Below are 20142 nucleotides of genomic sequence, written 5' to 3'. Positions count from 1 at the left end.
TAGTAGTCTTGTTTTTACATATGTAGTTCATTGTTAACACACTTAATGATATATTTAAATATCATTTTATCATGTTAAATATAGTGTAATAATATCTTAATATGATACATATGTATTTAGTAGACGTTATCATAACGATAATCGTTATATATATCATTTCGAGTTTCTTAACTTAGTAATCTCATTTCTTATGTATATCACACATTGTTAATATACTTAGTGCGATAATTACTCATCATAATCTTATGTCAACCATATATATATGTCTATATATATACCACAACATGTAGTTTTTACAATTTTGTAACGTTCGTGAATCGCCGGTTAACATGGGTGATCAATTGTCTATATGAAACTTATTTCATTTAATCAAGTCTTAACAAGTTTGATTGCTTAACACGTTGGAAACATTTAGTCATGTAAATATCAATCTCAATTAATATATATAAACATGGAAAAGTTCGGGTCACTACAGTACCTACCCGTTAAATAAATTTCGTCCCGAAATTTTAAGCTGTTGAAGGTGTTGACGAATCTTCTGGAAATAGATGCGGGTATTTATTCTTCATCTGATCTTCACACTCCCAGGAGAACTCAGGTTCTCTATGAGCATTCCATCGAATCTTAACAATCGGTATCTTGTTTTGCTTAAGTCTCTTAACCTCACGATCCATTATTTTGACGGGTTCTTCAATGAATTGAAGTTTTTCATTGATTTGGATTTCGTCCAACGGAATAGTGAGATCTTCTTTAGCAAAACATTTCTTCAAATTCGAGATGTGAAAAGTGTTATGTACAGTCGCGAGTTGTTGAGGTAGCTCCAGTTGGTAAGCTACTGGTCCGACACGATCTATAATCTTGAATGGTCCAATGTACCTTGGATTTAGTTTCCCCCGTTTACCAAATCGAACAACGCCTTTCCAAGGTAAAACCTTAAGCATGACCATTTCTCCAATTTCAAACTCTATATCTTTTCTTTTACTGTCCGCGTAGCTCTTTTGTCGACTCTAGGCGGTTTTCAATCATTGTTGAATTTGGATGATTTTCTCGGTAGTTTCTTGTATTATCTCCGGACCCGTAATCTGTCTATTCCCCACTTCATTCCAACAAATCGGAGACCTGCACTTTCTACCATAAAGTGCCTCAAACGGCGCCATCTCAATACTAGAATGATAACTGTTGTTGTAGGAAAATTCTGCTAACGGTAGGTGTCGATCCTAACTGTTTCCGAAATCAATAACACATGCTCGTAGCATGTCTTCAAGCGTTTGTATCGTCCTTTCACTCTGCCCATCAGTTTGTGGATGATAGGCAGTACTCATGTCTAGACGAGTTCCTAATGCTTGCTGTAATGTCTGCCAGAATCTTGAAATAAATCTGCCATCCCTATCAGAGATAATAGAGATTGGTATTCCATGTCTGGAGACGACTTCCTTCAAATACAGTCGTGCTAACTTCTCCATCTTGTCATCTTCTCTTATTGGCAGGAAGTGTGCTGATTTGGTGAGACGATCAACTATTACCCAAATAGTATCAAAACCATTTGCAGTCCTTGGCAATTTAGTGATGAAATCCATGGTAATGTTTTCCCATTTCCATTCCGAGATTTCGGGTTGTTGAAGTAGACCTGATGGTTTCTGATGCTCTGCTTTGAACTTAGAACACGTCAAACATTCCCCTACGTATTTAGCAACATCGGCTTTCATACCTGGCCACCAAAAATGTTTCTTGAGATCCTTGTACATCTTCCCCGTTCCAGGATATATTGAGTATCTGGTTTTATGAGCTTCTCTAAGTACCATTTCTCTCATATCTCCAAATTTTGGTACCCAAATTCTTTCAGCCCTATACCGGGTTCCATCTTCCCGAATATTAAGATGCTTCTCCGATCCTTTGGGTATTTCATCCTTTAAATTTCCCTCTTTTAAAACTCCTTGTTGCACCTCCTTTATTTGAGTAGTACGGTTAGTGTGAATCATTATATTCATAGCTTTTACTCGAATGGGTTCACTGTCCTTTCTGCTCAAGACGACGGCTACCACATTTGCCTTCCCCGGGTGGTAACGAATCTCAAAGTCGTAATCATTCAACAATTCAATCCACCTACGCTGCCTCATATTCAGTTGTTTCTGATTAAATATGTGTTGAAGACTTTTGTGGTCGGTATATATAATACTTTTGACCCCACATAAGTAGTGCCTCCAAGTCTTTAATGCAAAAACAACCACGCCTAATTCCAAATCATGTGTCGTATAATTCTGTTCGTGAATCTTCAATTGTCTAGACGCATAAGCAATTACTTTCGTTCGTTGATTTAATACACAACCGAGACCTTGCTTTAAGGCGTCACAATATATCACAAAATCATCATTCCCTTCAGGTAATGACAATATAGGTGCCGTAGTTAACTTTTTCTTTAACAATTGAAACGCTTTCTCTTGCTCATCTTTCCATTCAAATTTCTTCCCTTTATGCGTTAATGCAGTTAAGGGTTTTGCTATTCTGGAAAAGTCTTGGATGAACCTTCTGTAGTAACCAGCTAGTCCTAAAAACTAGCGTATGTGTTTCGGAGTTTTCGGGGTTTCCCACTTTTCAACGGTTTCGATCTTTGCCGGGTCCACCTGGATACCTTCTTTGTTCACTATGTGACCGAGGAATTGAACTTCTTCCAACCAAAATGCACACTTTGAAAACTTAGCGTACAGTTTTTCTTTCCTCAATACTTCTAGCACTTTTCTCAAATGTTCTTCGTGCTCTTGATCATTCTTTGAGTAAATAAGTATGTCATCGATGAAAACAATGACAAACTTGTCAAGATATGGCCCACACACTCGGTTCATAAGGTCCATGAACACAGCTGGTGCGTTAGTCAATCCAAATGGCATAACCATAAACTCGTAATGACCATAACGCGTCCTAAAAGCAGTTTTTGGAATATCATCCTCCTTTACTTGCATTTGATGATATCCAGAACGTAAAACGATCTTTGAATAAATAGACGAGCCTTGTAGTTGATCAAATAAGTCGTCGATTCTCGGTAGTGGGTAGCAGTTCTTGATGGTAAGTTTGATCAACTCTCGGTAGTTGATACACAACCTGAATGTACCATCTTTCTTCTTCACAAACAGAATAGGAGCTCCCCATGATGATGTACTTGGTCGAATGAAACCACGCTCTAAAAGTTCCTGTAACTAACTTTGTAATTCTTTCATTTCGCTGGGTGCGAGTCTGTATGGAGCACGAGCTATTGGTGCAGCTCCTGGTACAAGGTCTATTTGAAATTCAACGGATCGAAGTGGGGGTAATCCCGGTAATTCTTTCAAAAATACATCGGGAAATTCTTTTGCGACGGGAACATCACTGATGCTCTTTTCTTCAGTTTGTACTTTTCGATGTGTGCTAGAACAGCATAGCAACCTTTTCTTATTAGTTTTTGTGCCTTCAAATAACTAATAAGATGTAGCTTCGTGTTGCCCTTTTCTCCGTACACCATTAAGGGTTCTCCTTCTTCTCGTACAATGCGAATTGCATTTTTGTAACATACGATCTCTGCTTTCATCTCCTTCAGCCAGTCCATGCCAACTATTACATCAAAACACCCTAACTCTACTGGTATCAAATCAATCTTAAATATTTCGCTACCCAGTTTAATTTCTCGATTCTGGCATATATAATCTGCTGAAATTAATTTACCGTTTGCTAATTCGAGTAAAAATTTACTATCCAACGACGTCAATGGACAACTTAATTTAGCACAAAAATCTCTACTCATATAGCTTCTATCCGCACCCGAATCAAATAAAACGTAAGCAAATTTATTGTCAATAAGAAACGTACCGGTAACAAGCTCCGGGTCTTCTTGTGCCTCTGCCGCATTAATATTGAAAACTCTTCCGCGGCCTTGTCCATTCGTGTTCTCCTGTTTCGGGCAATTTCTAATAAAGTGTCCTGGTTTTCCACATTTATAACAAACTACATTGGCATAACTTGCTCCGACACTACTTGCTCTGCCATTACTCGTTCCGACACCATTTGCTCCTGTCGTTCTGTTAACCCCTGGTCCGTAGACCTCACACTTCGCCGCGCTATGACCATTTCTTTTACACTTGTTGCAAATTTTGGTGCAAAACCCCGAGTGATACTTTTCACACCTTTGGCATAGCTGCTTCTGATTGTTGTTGTTGTTGCGGTTGTTATTGTTGTTGGGATGATTGTTGTAGTTGTTGTTGTTGTTGTACCATTTGTTGTAGTTGCGATTGATGTTGCGATTGTTGGGATAGTTGTTGTTGTTTTGGTGACTCTTATCACCATTTTCCTCCCAATTTCTTTTGACTAACTTCACGTTGGCCTCTTCGGCCGCCTGTTCTTTAATTCTTCCCTCAATCTGGTTCACTAGTTTGTGAGCCATTCTACATGCCTTTTGTATGGAGGCAGGCTCGTGTGAACTTATATCTTCTTTGATCCTCTCCGGTAAACCTTTCACAAACGCGTCGATCTTCTCTTCCTCATCTTCGAACGCTCTCAGACACAATAGGCACAATTATGTGAATCGTCTTTCGTACAAAGTAATATCGAATCCCTGTGTTCGTAACCCTCTAAGTTCTGACTTGAGCTTATTGACCTCGGTTCTGGGACGGTACTTCTCGTTCATCAAGTGCTTGAATGCTGACCATGGTAGCGCGTAAGCAGCATCTTGTCCCACTTGCTCTAGATAGGTATTCCACCATGTTAACGCAATACCTGTGAAGGTATGCGTAGCGTACTTCACTTTGTCTCCTTCAGTACACTTACTTATGGCAAACACCGATTCGACTTTCTCGGTCCACCGTTTCAATCCAATTGGTCCTTCGGTTCCATCAAATTCCAAAGGTTTGCAGGCAGTGAATTCTTTGTAGGAGCATCCTACACAATTTCTTGCGTCGTTAGCTGCATTGCTAGATTCAGAGTTATTGTTGGTATGTAGCACGGCCTGTACTGCGGCCATGTTTGAAGGAAGAAAGGTACGAAATTCCTCTTCGCTCATATTCAAGGTGTGTCGAGTAGTCGGTGCCATTTCCTTCAAAATAGTCAAATGAAACAATTTAATCATACAGAATATTAAGAGTAGTCAATAGTATCTCGTAGCATAATATGAACTCATTTATAAAAGCTTTTTCTTCATATTAGCGTTTTATAATTTTAAATTCGGGTACTACCTACCCGTTAAGTTCATACTTAGTAGCTAATATACAATTCAACTACTACAATTCCATATGAAAAACTGATTATAATAATATATCACATACAAATATTCTTCAAACTTACAACTTCGCTATATTACATATAACATGAAATATAGTACACTATGATACAGGACAGTTTTGAAGATAAATCTAGTTAATACGCAAGTTGTTCAGCAAAGGAAATAAAGACACGTAATTCATAAGTCCAGAAACAAGTCATGCATTCTGGTTTTACTAAGACGAATTCCCATCCTTGGCCTTGTGGAAAATAACCGTTATGACCATTAGCTAGGCAGCATGTTGTAATCTCATCAAAAGGACGAGGGTTTCGTAATGTCCAACAGCCTCGTAATAATCTAAAAACCTTGTTTCTCACCCCAACTACTGAATTCGTCACTTGTGGGAAGGTTTTATTTAAAAGTTGCAATCTGATGTTCTTTTTCTCACTTTGGTAAGAAGCAAACATCACTAACCCGTAAGCATAACATGCTTCTTTATGTTGCATGTTAGAAACTCTTTCTAATTCACGAAATCCTATGTTGGGATATGTTGAGTCAAAATAGGTTCTTAACCCCGTAGCGTAAAATTGCATTTGGGTTCCCCGCATTTAACGCTTTAAAGAAAACACGGCGTAACTTACGGTCTCCCCAATGTGATATACCCCACCTATCAAAGGAAAGCCTTTTATAAACTAAGGCATTTCTGGAAAGTCTTTCAAATGTTTGGCAAGTTAATTTCGCCATAACTAAATGTGCTGATGAATTCTGACCGACTCTAGACAAGATTTCCTCAATCATATCCTCTGGTAGGTCTTCTAAAATATTTGGTTGTCTACCCTTAACGTCCATTTTGTTTTTATACTGTAAAATAGACAAGGATTAGATTCGTAAAAGATAATTAACAAACAATACAAGCAATTTTTATATAGAACATAAAAGTACAAGCACACTACAATACATATAATACACAACATGATTACAACCTTCTAATCTGAATCACTGGTTTCTTCTTCTTCGGACTTGGTTCGTTTTCCTAATTTTCTAGGAATATATGGTGTTCCTCTAATACGAGCCGTCGTTTTCCATAATGGTTTAGAAAAACCTGGTGGTTTAGAGGTTCCTGGGTCATTGTTACATTTTAGGAAATACGGATGTTGTCGATACATATAAAGTTCATCGGGATTGGAATCGGGTTTCTCTATTTTTATACCTTTTCCCTTATTATTTTCTTTCGCTTTATTAAATTGGGTCAAGGTAATTTCTATAACATCATCGGAATCCTCATCGGGATCCGATTCATCGGAAAATTGGTAATCTTCCCAATATTTTGCTTCCTCGGCGGAAACACCATTGACCATTATTAACTTTGGTCCGTTGGTTGAGGATTTTCTTTTATTTAATCGATTTACTATAGGTATCAATATTTCTTCCTCCGGAACCTTTTCTTCTTCTGGTTCCTCCTCTTTCGATTCATCCTCTTCTGGTTCCTCTTCTTCCGGTTCCTCCTCTTCCGGTTCCTCCTCTTCCGGTTCCTCTTCGGGAATTTGTGAATCTTTCCAAAATATATTCGACTCTTCATTATTATTAGGTGAATCAATGAGATTTGTACTAGAGGTAGACATCTATCACACAATATCAAACACGTTAAGAGATTAATATATCACATAATATTTACATGTTAATAATATATAGTTTCTAACAAAAAAAATGTTAAGCAATCGTTTTTGAAGAAAAACACGGTCGAAGTCCAGACTCACTAATGCATCCTAACAAACTCGGTAAGACACACTAATGCAATTTTCTGGTTCTCTAAGACCAACGCTCGGATACCAACTGAAATGTCCCGTTCATATTGATTATAAACGTTCCATATTAATTGATTTCGTCGCGAGGTTTTGACCTCTATATGAGACATTTTTCAAAGACTGCATTCATTTTTAAAACAACCATAACCTTTATTTTATCGATAAAGGTTTAAAAGCATTACGTAGATTATCAAATAATGATAATCTAAAATATATCGTTTACACACGACCATTACATAATGGTTTACAATAAGAATATATTACATCAAAAATAAGTTTCTTGAATGCAGTTTTTACATAATATAATACAAGCATGGACTCCAAATCTTGTCCTTATTTTAGTATGCAACAGCAGAAGCTCTTAATAATCACCTGAGAATAAACATGCTTAAAATGTCAACAAAAATGTTGGTGAGTTATAGGTTTAACCTATATATTATCAAATAATAATAATAGACCACAAAATTTCATATTTCAATATACATCCCATACATAGAGATAAAAATCATTCATATGGTGAACACCTGGTAACCGACATTAACAAGATGCATATATAAGAATATCCCCATCATTCCGGGACACCCTTCAGATATGATATAAATTTCGAAGTACTAAAGCATCCGGTACTTTGGATGGGTTTGTTAGGCCCAATAGATCTATCTTTAGGATTCGCGTCAATTAGGGTGTCTGTTCCCTAATTCTTAGATTACCAGACTTAATAAAAAGGGGCATATTCGATTTTGATAATTCAACCATAGAATGTAGTTTCACGTACTTGTGTCTGTTTTGTAAATCATTTATAAAACATGCATGTATTCTCATCCCAAAAATATTAGATTTTAAAAGTGGGACTATAACTCACTTTCACAGATTTTTACTTCGTCGGGAAGTAAGACTTAGCCACTGGTCGATTCACCAACCTATAACAAATATGTACATATATATATCAAAGTATGTTTAAAATATATTTACAACATTTTTAATACGTTTTACTGTTTTAAGTTTATTAAGTCAGCTGTCCTTGTTAGTAACCTACAACTAGTTGTCCATAAGTAGATGTACAGAAATAAATCGATATATATTATCTTTAATCAATCCACGACCCAGTATACATGTCTCAGGCTTGATCACAACTCAAACTATATATATTTTTGGAATCAACTTCAACCCTGTATAGCTAACTCCAACATTACTGCATATAGAGTGTCTATGGTTGTTCCAAATAATATATATAGATGGGTCGATATGATATGTCAAAACATTTGCATACGTGTCTATGGTATCCCAAGATTACATAATATATTAGAATACATGTATAATACAATATAAGTTAGCTAGGATATGATTAATATAGATTTGTTACCAATTTTCACGTAGCTACAACAAGCAAAAATAACCAATCTTGTTTTACCCATAACTTCTTCATTTTAAATCCGTTTCGAGTGAATAAAATTGCTATGGTTTCATATTGAACTTAACTTTATGAATATATACAGAAAAAGTATAAGTTTATAGTCAGAATTATAGGTTACAAGTCGTTTTTGTAAAGGTAGTCATTTCAGTCGAAAGAACGACGTCTAGATGACCATTTTGGAAAACATACTTCCACTTTGAGTTTAACCATGATTTTTGGATATAGTTTCATGTTCATAAGAAAAATCATTTTCCCAAAAGAACAAATTTTAAATCAAAGTTTATCATAGTTTTTAATTATCCAAACCAAAACAGCCCCCGATTTCACTACGACGGCGTATATCCGATTTTATGGTGTTCATCGTGTTTCCAGGTTTTAAATCATTAAGTTAGCATATCATACAGATATAGAACATTTGTTTAGTTGATTTTAAAAGTCAAGTTAGAAGGATTAACTTTTGTTTGCGAACAAGTTTAGAATTAACTAAACTATGTTCTAGTGATTACAAGTTTAAACCTTCGAATAAGATAGCTTTATATGTATGAATCGAATGATGTTATGAACATCATTACTACCTCAAGTTTTCTGGATAAAACCACTGGAAATGAGAAAAATGGATCTAGCTTCAAAGGATCCTTGGATGGCTTGAAAGTTCTTGAAACAGAATCATGACACGAAAACAGTTCAAGTAAGATTTTCACTCGAAATAAGATTGTTATAGTTGTAGAAATTGAATCAAAGTTTGAATATGAATATTACCTTGAATTAGAAAGATAACCTACTATAAATAACAAAGGTTCCTTGATCTTAGATGATTACTTGGAATGGATTAGAAAGCTTGGAAGTAGACTTGCAAACTTGGAAGTATTCTTGATTTTTATGAAACTATACTTATGGAATTTATGAAGAACACTTAGAACTTGAAGATAGAACTTGAGAGAGATCACTTAGATGAATAAAATTGAAGAATGAAAGTGTTTGTAGGTGTTTTTAGTCGTTGGTATATGGATTAGATATAAAGGATGTGTAATTTTGTTTTCATGTAAATAAGTCATGAATGATTACTCATATTTTTGTAATTTTATGAGATATTTCATGCTAGTTGCCAAATGATGGTTCCCACATGTGTTAGGTGACTCACATGGGCTGCTAAGAGCTGATAATTGGAGTGTATATACCAATAGTACATACATCTAAAAGCTGTGTATTGTACGAGTACGAATACGGGTGCATACGAGTAGAATTGTTGATGAAACTGAACGAGGATGTAATTGTAAGCATTTTTGTTAAGTAGAAGTATTTTGATATGTGTCCTGAAGTCTTTCAAAAGTGTAAGAATACATATGAAAACACAACATGTATATACATTCTAATGAAGTCGTTAAGTCTTCGTTAGTCGTTACATGTAAGTGTTGTTTTGAAACCTTTAAGTTAACGATCTCAATTAATGTTGTTAACCCAATGTTTATTATATCAAATGAGATGTTAAATTATTATATTATCATGATATTATGATGTATGAATATCTCTTAATATGATATATACATTAAAATATCGTTACAACGATAATCGTTACATATAAGTCTCGTTTCGTAATTCTTGGGTTAGTAGTCTTGTTTTTACATATGTAGTTCATTGTTAACACACTTAATGATATATTTAAATATCATTTTATCATGTTAAATATAGTGTATCAATATCTTAATATGATACATATGTATTTAGTAGACGTTATCATAACGATAATCGTTATATATATCATTTCGAGTTTCTTAACTTAGTAATCTCATTTCTTATGTATATCACACATTGTTAATATACTTAGTGCGATACTTACTCATCATAATCTTATGTCAACCATATATATATGTCTATATATATACCACAACATGTAGTTTTTACAATTTTGTAACGTTCGTGAATCGTCGGTCAACATGGGTGATCAATTGTCTATATGAAACTTATTTCATTTAATCAAGTCTTAACAAGTTTGATTGCTTAACACGTTGGAAACATTTAGTCATGTAAATATCAATCTTAATTAATATATATAAACATGGAAAAGTTTGGGTCACTACATGTATCAATAACGGTAAACACGATGGGTCAAAGTTGTTCAATTAGTCATATGGCTCGTTACGACTCGATTATATAGCATGTGAATCAAATTGTCAAGTTTCATGCAAGATATAAGTATACAAGAAGATTAGAACGGTTTAAACAAGCATTGGTTAAGTTTGGACAAAAGTCAACTTTGGTCAAATCAAAGTCAACGAAAAAGTCAACACGTTCGGGTTGGGTCCCGAACTATTTTTCTGAGGTTTTTAATCATATATAAGCATGTTAGAACAAGTTACATGCCAATCGGAGGTGCGTAGCATAGTTGGAATTAAACAAAAAATTGTAAAGTTGATTAGTCCCTGAACACAGCCATTGCCGCGCCGAGACAAATGAGGGCCGCGCCGCGACAATCAACGTGAACTGGTGCCTGGTCAGTTTCAATTGTTCAAGTCTCAACCAACTTCAATTAAGCACAAATCACAACCCGTAAACACTTAAAACGCATACCATACATCGTTGGAAAGGTAATTTGACGAGGAATACAACTAAACATGTTTCATCAATCAAATCCATCATTTGAAAAAATCAAAATCCAAGTTGAATACTCATTTAATGTTCATCATAAATACTTTCAAGTTCATAAATGCACATTTATGATTTGGGAATTAAATGCACACATATAATACGTCGTTTCATAGGTAATTAAACATACAATACTACTAAACACTTAACGACAACATTGCAAGGCTTTTAATGCATCAAAATTCACATTTAAAGCTACCAAACCCTAACCAAAAATCATAAAATCCTTAATCATGTTAATGAGACTTTTCCAAGTCAACCTATATACTAAAATGAAGCTAATGATGTTAGTAACACATTTAATACATGCACTTTTAACATCTAACAACATTTAAGCAACCAAATCTCAAGATAAAGCACACCCATTTCAAGTTTAAGCTAGTTACATCAAAATGACAAGAACAAGCATACAAATCATATATTCATGTTAGACTTGAGCCATAGACACTAATTAACACTTTTATAAGTTAAAAACATCAAGAACAAAGAATCTAGTGATTTTAAAAAGTTGCCCAAACTTGATGAAATCGGTATGGAATTGAAGAGGAAGATGCAAGGATTCCAAATATGTAATTTGTTTTGATGTTTGATTGCTAACTTGAAAATGGATGATGAATCTTTGAATTGAAGTTTTGAGAGAAATGTTGAAAGTATTAAGAAAAATGGAAAAGGAAATGGATAATGAATGGATGAGGGAGGAGTTGACTCTTTGACCTAGTAACACCTTTGGTCAAATGGCAACATTGGTCCCTCAAGTTTAAAGCGGGTGCGTGTATTACCTAAACGAGTTATTTTAAAATGCGTTTTAACGGAAGACGTTATAATCATATAACGGACTTTAAATAAATAAACGGAAAGTAAACGAAAAAAGGCGGGATGTTTCATTATGTCACACCCCCAAATTAGGGCCTAGGGTATTTGTGACTAATTATATCAAATCACAGTTGTATAAACGAGAACGACTCTATATGAGACATTTTGAATAAAACATTTATTAATAAAACAGCAGAAGCATTAAAAGTTTTACATCAAATTTAAACTGAAATAATAATAATAGTCTTAATGCAAAGTAAATGTAATGAAATGAAGACTCCATGTAGCAGCATTCAATTCATCAGGTAGCAATCATGGCAATTATCTTATTCGTCACCTGAGACAAAACATGCTTAAAGTGTCAACCAAAAAGGTTGGTGAGTTCATTAGTTTATCAAAATCAATCATTTCCGTTATAATAATAGGCCACAAGATTTTAGTTTCATAAATATCCGTACACTAGCAAGTGTATAAAAGCATTCTATAAGTTGTAGGCACCCGGTAACAAGCCTTAACGTTCATGTTTTACCCTCTGAAGTACACCAGATCAGGTGTGTTTAAAATAACCTCGAAGTACTAAAGCATCCCATAGTCAGGATGGGGTTTGTCAGACCCAATAGATCTATCTTTAGGATTCACGCCTACCGTACATAGACAAGTAGTTTAATGTTACCAAGCTAAAGGTATATTTCTGGTTTAAACCCACATAGAATTAGTTTTAGTACTTGTGCCTATTTCGTAAAACATTTATAAATCAGCGCATGTATTCTCAGCCCAAAAATATATATAAAAAGGGAGCAAATGAAACTCACCTTAAATAGCAGTTGAAGTATTCCACGCAAGAAAGGAAAGTAAAGCAAGTAAGTGACCGAGATATCAACTAGAAGTAGTTCTTTAAGAGAGAAATGAGAGATTAAGGTGTAAGTTTGAAATGAGAAATGTATGTGGTATTTATAGTTGAAAATGTTAGGTAAAAAAAATTAAAATAAAATAAGTAAATCTTAAAAGTTAAAATAAGAAAAATTATTTTGTATTTTTATTAAAAGTAAATCTTAAAAGTTAAAATAAGAAAAAGTAGTTTGTATTTTTATTAAAAGTAAAATCTTAAAAGTTAAAATAAGAAAAAGTAGTTTGTATTTTTATTAAAAGTAAAATCTTAAAAGTTAAAATAAGAAAAGGTATTTTGTATTTTTATTAAAAGTAAATTTTAAAAGTTAAAATAAGAAAAAGTAGTTTGTATTTTTATTAAAAGTAAAATCTTAAAAGTTAAAATAAGAAAAAGTAGTTTGTATTTTTATTAAAAGTAAAATCTTAAAAGTTAAAATAAGAAAAAGTAGTTTGTATTTTTATTAAAAGTAAAATCATAAAAGTTAAAATAAGAAAAAGTAGTTTGTATTTTTATTAAAAGTAAAATCTTAAAAGTTAAAATAAGAAAAAAGTATTTTGTATTTTTATTAAAAGTAAATCTTAAAAGTTAAAATAAGAAAAAGTAGTTTGTATTTTTATTAAAAGTAAAATCTTAAAAGTTAAAATAAGAAAAAGTATTTTGTATTTTTATTAAAAGTAAATTTTAAAAGTTAAAATAAAAAAAAAGTAGTTTGTATTTTTATTAAAATTAAAATCTTAAAAGTTAAAATAAGAAAAAGTAGTTTGTATTTTTATTAAAAGTAAAATCTTAAAAGTTAAAATAAGAAAAAGTATTTTGTATTTTTATTAAAAGTAAATCTTAAAAGTTAAAATAAGAAAAAGTAGTTTGTATTTTTATTAAAAGTAAATCTTAAAATAAAAGTAGTTTGTATTTTTATTAAAAGTAAATCTTAAAAGAAAAAGTAGTTTGTACTTTTGTATTTATTTATTAAAAGTAGATATAGTTTTGATTTTTTTTTTTGTATAAAATTCTAAAAAAAATTTGTTTAATATATTTCTAAGAACATTTAACATTTTATTTCTATATTTGTTTAATTATTAAATACGAATTTTATATAAAAATTATTATTATATTTAGTTTTTATAAAAATTAAAATTTATGATTATTAATTTATAGTTTTTATTAGTTTTATAAATGTTATAATATTATGTATTATTTAGTTAATTATATATTCTATTAACTAAATAACAAAAGTAATATAAATATTATATATATATTCATTGATGTAATTATGTTATATTATATATCATAATCTTATTTATAATATTTATAATTATATTATTTATTTTAAGCGTACGTTTATTCGGTCAACGTTAAATTTATTCGTATATAACAACTCTAGGTATTTTAGTAAAATCGGAAGTCGAAAAGTGAGGGTTGTTATAGTACCTACCCGTTAAAAGAAATTTCGTCCCGAAATTTAGTTTTTGCCATCAATCAGCGTTGTTCGTACCTAAACGAGGATATTTACGTTTTATCTGGTCTTCACGTTCCCAGGTAGGTTCGGGGCCTTTCGTGAATTTCAACGGATAGAATATTGTTCTGTTTCATGCATTTAAATAATACGAACCATAATTTCTTACAGGTTCTTCTATAAAGTGCATTTTATCATTAATGCGGAGGTTATCTAAAGGATTAATAAGAGTGTCATTTGACTAGGTTATCCTCAAAAGGGATGATGGTGTTATACGAGCATTTTAGTAAACTGAACACATGAAATGTGTTATGAATAGTATTGAGCTTATTTAAAACTTTGAGTGTTTATGTCACAATATTAGGGTAGACAAAACAGAGAGTAGTTCATGAAAATTATAGTCATGAAGTTTGATAGAGATCATCATTGTTTACAACAAGAATATTGTAATGATGAATATAAGTTGAAAAAAATAAAGTTTTATCACTACTGGATAATATGGATAAAACGATTTGATTATAGGAAGCGTATAAACGAAGCTATTGTAAAAGAGTGAATGAGAAATTAAATGTTCGCCTTAACTTTTGACGTAGTCACGATTGATTTTTGGAATTCAAGGGATTAAAGGAAATCTTCGTAATCCATAAGATTTGATTCTCCGGTAATTAAGGAATTTGAAATTTTCTTTGATTAAATGAGGTGAATTGCTTCAATTGCTGTGTTTGGAATTTTGCTATAAATTAGCTTCTTCCGTTTCATTATCTTCACCACTTCTATACTTTCTTCCTCAATTCATACTTCCAAAGATTGTGAGAATGCTCCATCCAGTTCTTATCTTGGATATTTTTTTGACTATCATTTCAGTCATTCTTCTTTTTCATTTACCACTAGAGGAATTTGTTTTCTTCTACTATTACCTTGGGGTTATAGTGTTTTTAATTCTCCCATGTCTTTACGTTACAATACGTATTGATATACACGGTTTGTAATTTCGGTATCGTTATCGGGCTACATATTTTCCCTTATATGTCGGAGCTCTTTGCCTTTTTATTCTCCTCTCGACTCTAAGTAAAGCGAGTAATGGTCCAGAATTTGTAGGTATGAAGTTTCGAATGGACCTACTGTTCTAAGCGTAATATCACGATTTGATTTGGTAAATTACCAGAATTACTGAGGATAGAACTATCAAGAATATATTTGCTTGATATGTTCAGAGATTAAGTAGAATGTAAGAGTCGTGTAACATGGCAAATGATGATTATAAAGTCTATGAATCATCATCTTCCATTAAAAATTTAGCATGACTTACTGTAATATAATCATGTTGGCCTGACGTCATTATATTATACTAACTCATGCTTCAATTCTCAACACTACTTCAAATCATTCAAAATTTGAATTTAAATTTTACGAAATATAGAAACTTAAACAGTTTTCCTTTATGATGTAATAAAGATATTGCAAAGAGATAATTAATTGCGGACAAGAATCGTTATGAAGATATCTTTAGAAATATCGAGGATATTTATAACGAAAGATATGATGATATTTTAGAATTTCTAAAATCGATGGATAATGAAGAAATTCTTCTGTAAGGATTTAGAATGCGTAAAAAGATCTTCTGTGATTTCCTTCAGAAATCGAATCATCTAGATTCTTTGGTTATAGGTTTAGTCCTTGGGATTTGTCCTTGGTCTCCTTCATGTTTTGCTCAATCCGTCTTTCAATACCAGATATTCTTTTGAGATTTTCCAACACACAATTCTTTATTATCAAGCTTCTGGTCATTAAGGCCATCTACAGCTTTTGCTGCTTCATCAGCATTCTCAAGGTTAACTGATCTGAATCATTGATTATCAATCTGATATGTTTTCAAGGATTTTGAAGAATGTACAATGTAATATATTAATGTAAATGTTAGATATTTCTTGGGTATTACCTACCCGTTAAAATATTTTCACAATTAACAGTTTGTACAAAAGAATTTTTAAATACAATCTTTATGAAAATATACATACATATATATTTTCTTCAGATGTAATTATGGATTTAATAAGTTAATATAATATTAAACTCATTTGATTTACGGTTGAAACGAGAATAAATAATCTCCAAAACTTTAGAGATTACATAATCGTCGCGGAATATTTCTTTAATGAAGTTATGAATCAATACTTCATCGTTCATTGTTATTAATATACCTCAGTAAATGATGTTGATGCTCGTGGATTTCTTGTGAAATTCATAAGGCACAAATGATGTTTTCGAGAAATTTTCGAGTACATCGAAAAATAGGAGTGTAAAATCACACATGCATTTGAATAATACACTTAGTTTATTATGAAATGGAGTTTATTGTACTGAAGCAGTGATTAATGATTGTTAAGTCATTAACGAAGGATGTACATCATAGCATATTAGTGATATGAATTAACCAAGTAGTACATACTAGTTAAGATTCACACGTAATAGTTTAGTACGAAAAGATTTATTATTGTTCCAAACCATATATATATAAAGTATACATATATAATTCTTCAGGAAGAATGAGTCAATACATCTCAACTCATTATTACTAATATTCCTTAGTATCTATGGGCGTATGATGTCGATGTTTGAGGTACCGATTATGATGTTGAGACGTGGGATGCTGATGTTGTTGTTGGTGAAGCTGATGCTGTTGGTGGTGATGCTGATAGTACTGGTGGTGTTGGTGCTGGTGCTGGTGCTGCTGTTGGTGCTGCTTGTGGTACTTGGTTAGTAAGTGTGAGCCTAGCTACCAAATCGCGCACTATTTCCTCCAGGGTTTCTACTTTACGCTCGAGTCTATGGATTTGTTCTACCCATTCCTCTGTAAGGTTTGTCAATTCTTGATATTTAGTTCGAAGTCTTCTAACTTCTTCTAATAACCCTTTCTGGTTAGAATTCGAGAGTAGAGGACGAATATTGTCGTTGGTTACATCGAGTCGACCTTCGAGGCAGAAAATCCTTGCGAAAAGAGTGAAAACGGTATTGCGAACAGGTTCGCCAGTAAGAGGATCGAGTACTCTGACGTTTGGTGGTAAGTTTGGCTCGTGATAAGGAGTACCTTCTTCATTTCTCCATAGGGTGAGTATTTCGCGAACCCATCCCCATTTTCTAAAGAAATTACGGTAATTGATCGGTGGGTGTGCTCCTGTCACGCTATCTTTGGAGCTAGAAGAACTTGAGGAATTAGGTGAGAAATCCATATTATGTGTTTGGAATAGGGTTTGATATGAAATGGGTGTTGAATATTGAATGATATATTCATCTCCTTGAATACGTATATATAGCAGAAAGATTTCCGTAATTTACGGAGGAAATTTAGGAAAAGTGTTAGACAAGGTCTATTGGGAATAGATATGCTAAGATATGATTTGTCTATACTCTAATAATGGCAGTATGACGTGTCGAGATTATAAAATGATAAGTATGTAATCTAATAATATTTCGATTAAAGACTTTCAATTCGTATACTGTGATAACCCAATGACATTTCCCGGTTCGCAAACCGATGCATAAAGGCATAAGGCATATAGGTTCGTGATATAACAGGGAGTTATATACGTTTGAGTATGAATTATAGGAGTTTCAAAAACCTTGGATAATATTTCATGTAATACATATGTAATACACAAAACCAGGATAGATGACTAGGTGAGTTGTTCTTAATAAGTTCACCACTTATTAAGTGCGTAAGTGACTAAGTGTTGTATGATCACTATAGTCAGGTTTGATATTATGCACCATACCCAAACATCTATGCCACCGCCGAGTCACTTGAATGATCAATTGTTACCGGTTGGCCCAGGAATTCTCGACCAAAATCTAAGTTTGGCATTCGAAATCCACAAGCGTCCCATAGTGGTACCAAGGATCACCCTAGGCCTTAAGTAGCGTTGACGTTCGAGTAATTTCACATTATCGTGTATGTTATAATCTTAAGATTTAAGTATAGTTTCTAAGGTATAGTGTAGCATTTATCAATTAAAGGCAACAATTAAAGGCACTATGGTCAAGGAAAGTTGTAGTCCTACATTGCTAAGGTACCTAATTGTATAAGGCACACATAAAATGCAATCCTGGTTCTCTACAACAACCTGGCTCTGATACCAATCTGTCACACCCCCAAATTAGGGCCTAGGGTATTTGTGACTAATTATATCAAATCACAGTTGTATAAACGAGAACGACTCTATATGAGACATTTTGAATAAAACATTTATTAATAAAACAGCAGAAGCATTAAAAGTTTTACATCAAATTTAAACTGAAATAATAATAATAGTCTTAATGCAAAGTAAATGTAATGAAATGAAGACTCCATGTAGCAGCATTCAATTCATCAGGTAGCAATCATGGCAATTATCTTATTCGTCACCTGAGACAAAACATGCTTAAAGTGTCAACCAAAAAGGTTGGTGAGTTCATTAGTTTATCAAAATCAATCATTTCCGTTATAATAATAGGCCACAAGATTTTAGTTTCATAAATATCCGTACACTAGCAAGTGTATAAAAGCATTCTATAAGTTGTAGGCACCCGGTAACAAGCCTTAACGTTCATGTTTTACCCTCTGAAGTACACCAGATCAGGTGTGTTTAAAATAACCTCGAAGTACTAAAGCATCCCATAGTCAGGATGGGGTTTGTCAGACCCAATAGATCTATCTTTAGGATTCACGCCTACCGTACATAGACAAGTAGTTTAATGTTACCAAGCTAAAGGTATATTTCTGGTTTAAACCCACATAGAATTAGTTTTAGTACTTGTGCCTATTTCGTAAAACATTTATAAATCAGCGCATGTATTCTCAGCCCAAAAATATATATAAAAAGGGAGCAAATGAAACTCACCTTAAATAGCAGTTGAAGTATTCCACGCAAGAAAGGAAAGTAAAGCAAGTAAGTGACCGAGATATCAACTAGAAGTAGTTCTTTAAGAGAGAAATGAGAGATTAAGGTGTAAGTTTGAAATGAGAAATGTATGTGGTATTTATAGTTGAAAATGTTAGGTAAAAAAAATTAAAATAAAATAAGTAAATCTTAAAAGTTAAAATAAGAAAAATTATTTTGTATTTTTATTAAAAGTAAATCTTAAAAGTTAAAATAAGAAAAAGTAGTTTGTATTTTTATTAAAAGTAAAATCTTAAAAGTTAAAATAAGAAAAAGTAGTTTGTATTTTTATTAAAAGTAAAATCTTAAAAGTTAAAATAAGAAAAGGTATTTTGTATTTTTATTAAAAGTAAATTTTAAAAGTTAAAATAAGAAAAAGTAGTTTGTATTTTTATTAAAAGTAAAATCTTAAAAGTTAAAATAAGAAAAAGTAGTTTGTATTTTTATTAAAAGTAAAATCTTAAAAGTTAAAATAAGAAAAAGTAGTTTGTATTTTTATTAAAAGTAAAATCATAAAAGTTAAAATAAGAAAAAGTAGTTTGTATTTTTATTAAAAGTAAAATCTTAAAAGTTAAAATAAGAAAAAAGTATTTTGTATTTTTATTAAAAGTAAATCTTAAAAGTTAAAATAAGAAAAAGTAGTTTGTATTTTTATTAAAAGTAAAATCTTAAAAGTTAAAATAAGAAAAAGTATTTTGTATTTTTATTAAAAGTAAATTTTAAAAGTTAAAATAAAAAAAAAGTAGTTTGTATTTTTATTAAAATTAAAATCTTAAAAGTTAAAATAAGAAAAAGTAGTTTGTATTTTTATTAAAAGTAAAATCTTAAAAGTTAAAATAAGAAAAAGTATTTTGTATTTTTATTAAAAGTAAATCTTAAAAGTTAAAATAAGAAAAAGTAGTTTGTATTTTTATTAAAAGTAAATCTTAAAATAAAAGTAGTTTGTATTTTTATTAAAAGTAAATCTTAAAAGAAAAAGTAGTTTGTA

The sequence above is a fragment of the Rutidosis leptorrhynchoides genome, chromosome 8 (assembly GCF_046630445.1).
Source record: "Rutidosis leptorrhynchoides isolate AG116_Rl617_1_P2 chromosome 8, CSIRO_AGI_Rlap_v1, whole genome shotgun sequence".
Classification (NCBI taxonomy): domain Eukaryota; kingdom Viridiplantae; phylum Streptophyta; class Magnoliopsida; order Asterales; family Asteraceae; genus Rutidosis; species Rutidosis leptorrhynchoides.
This window is presented reverse-complemented; position numbering follows the sequence as displayed.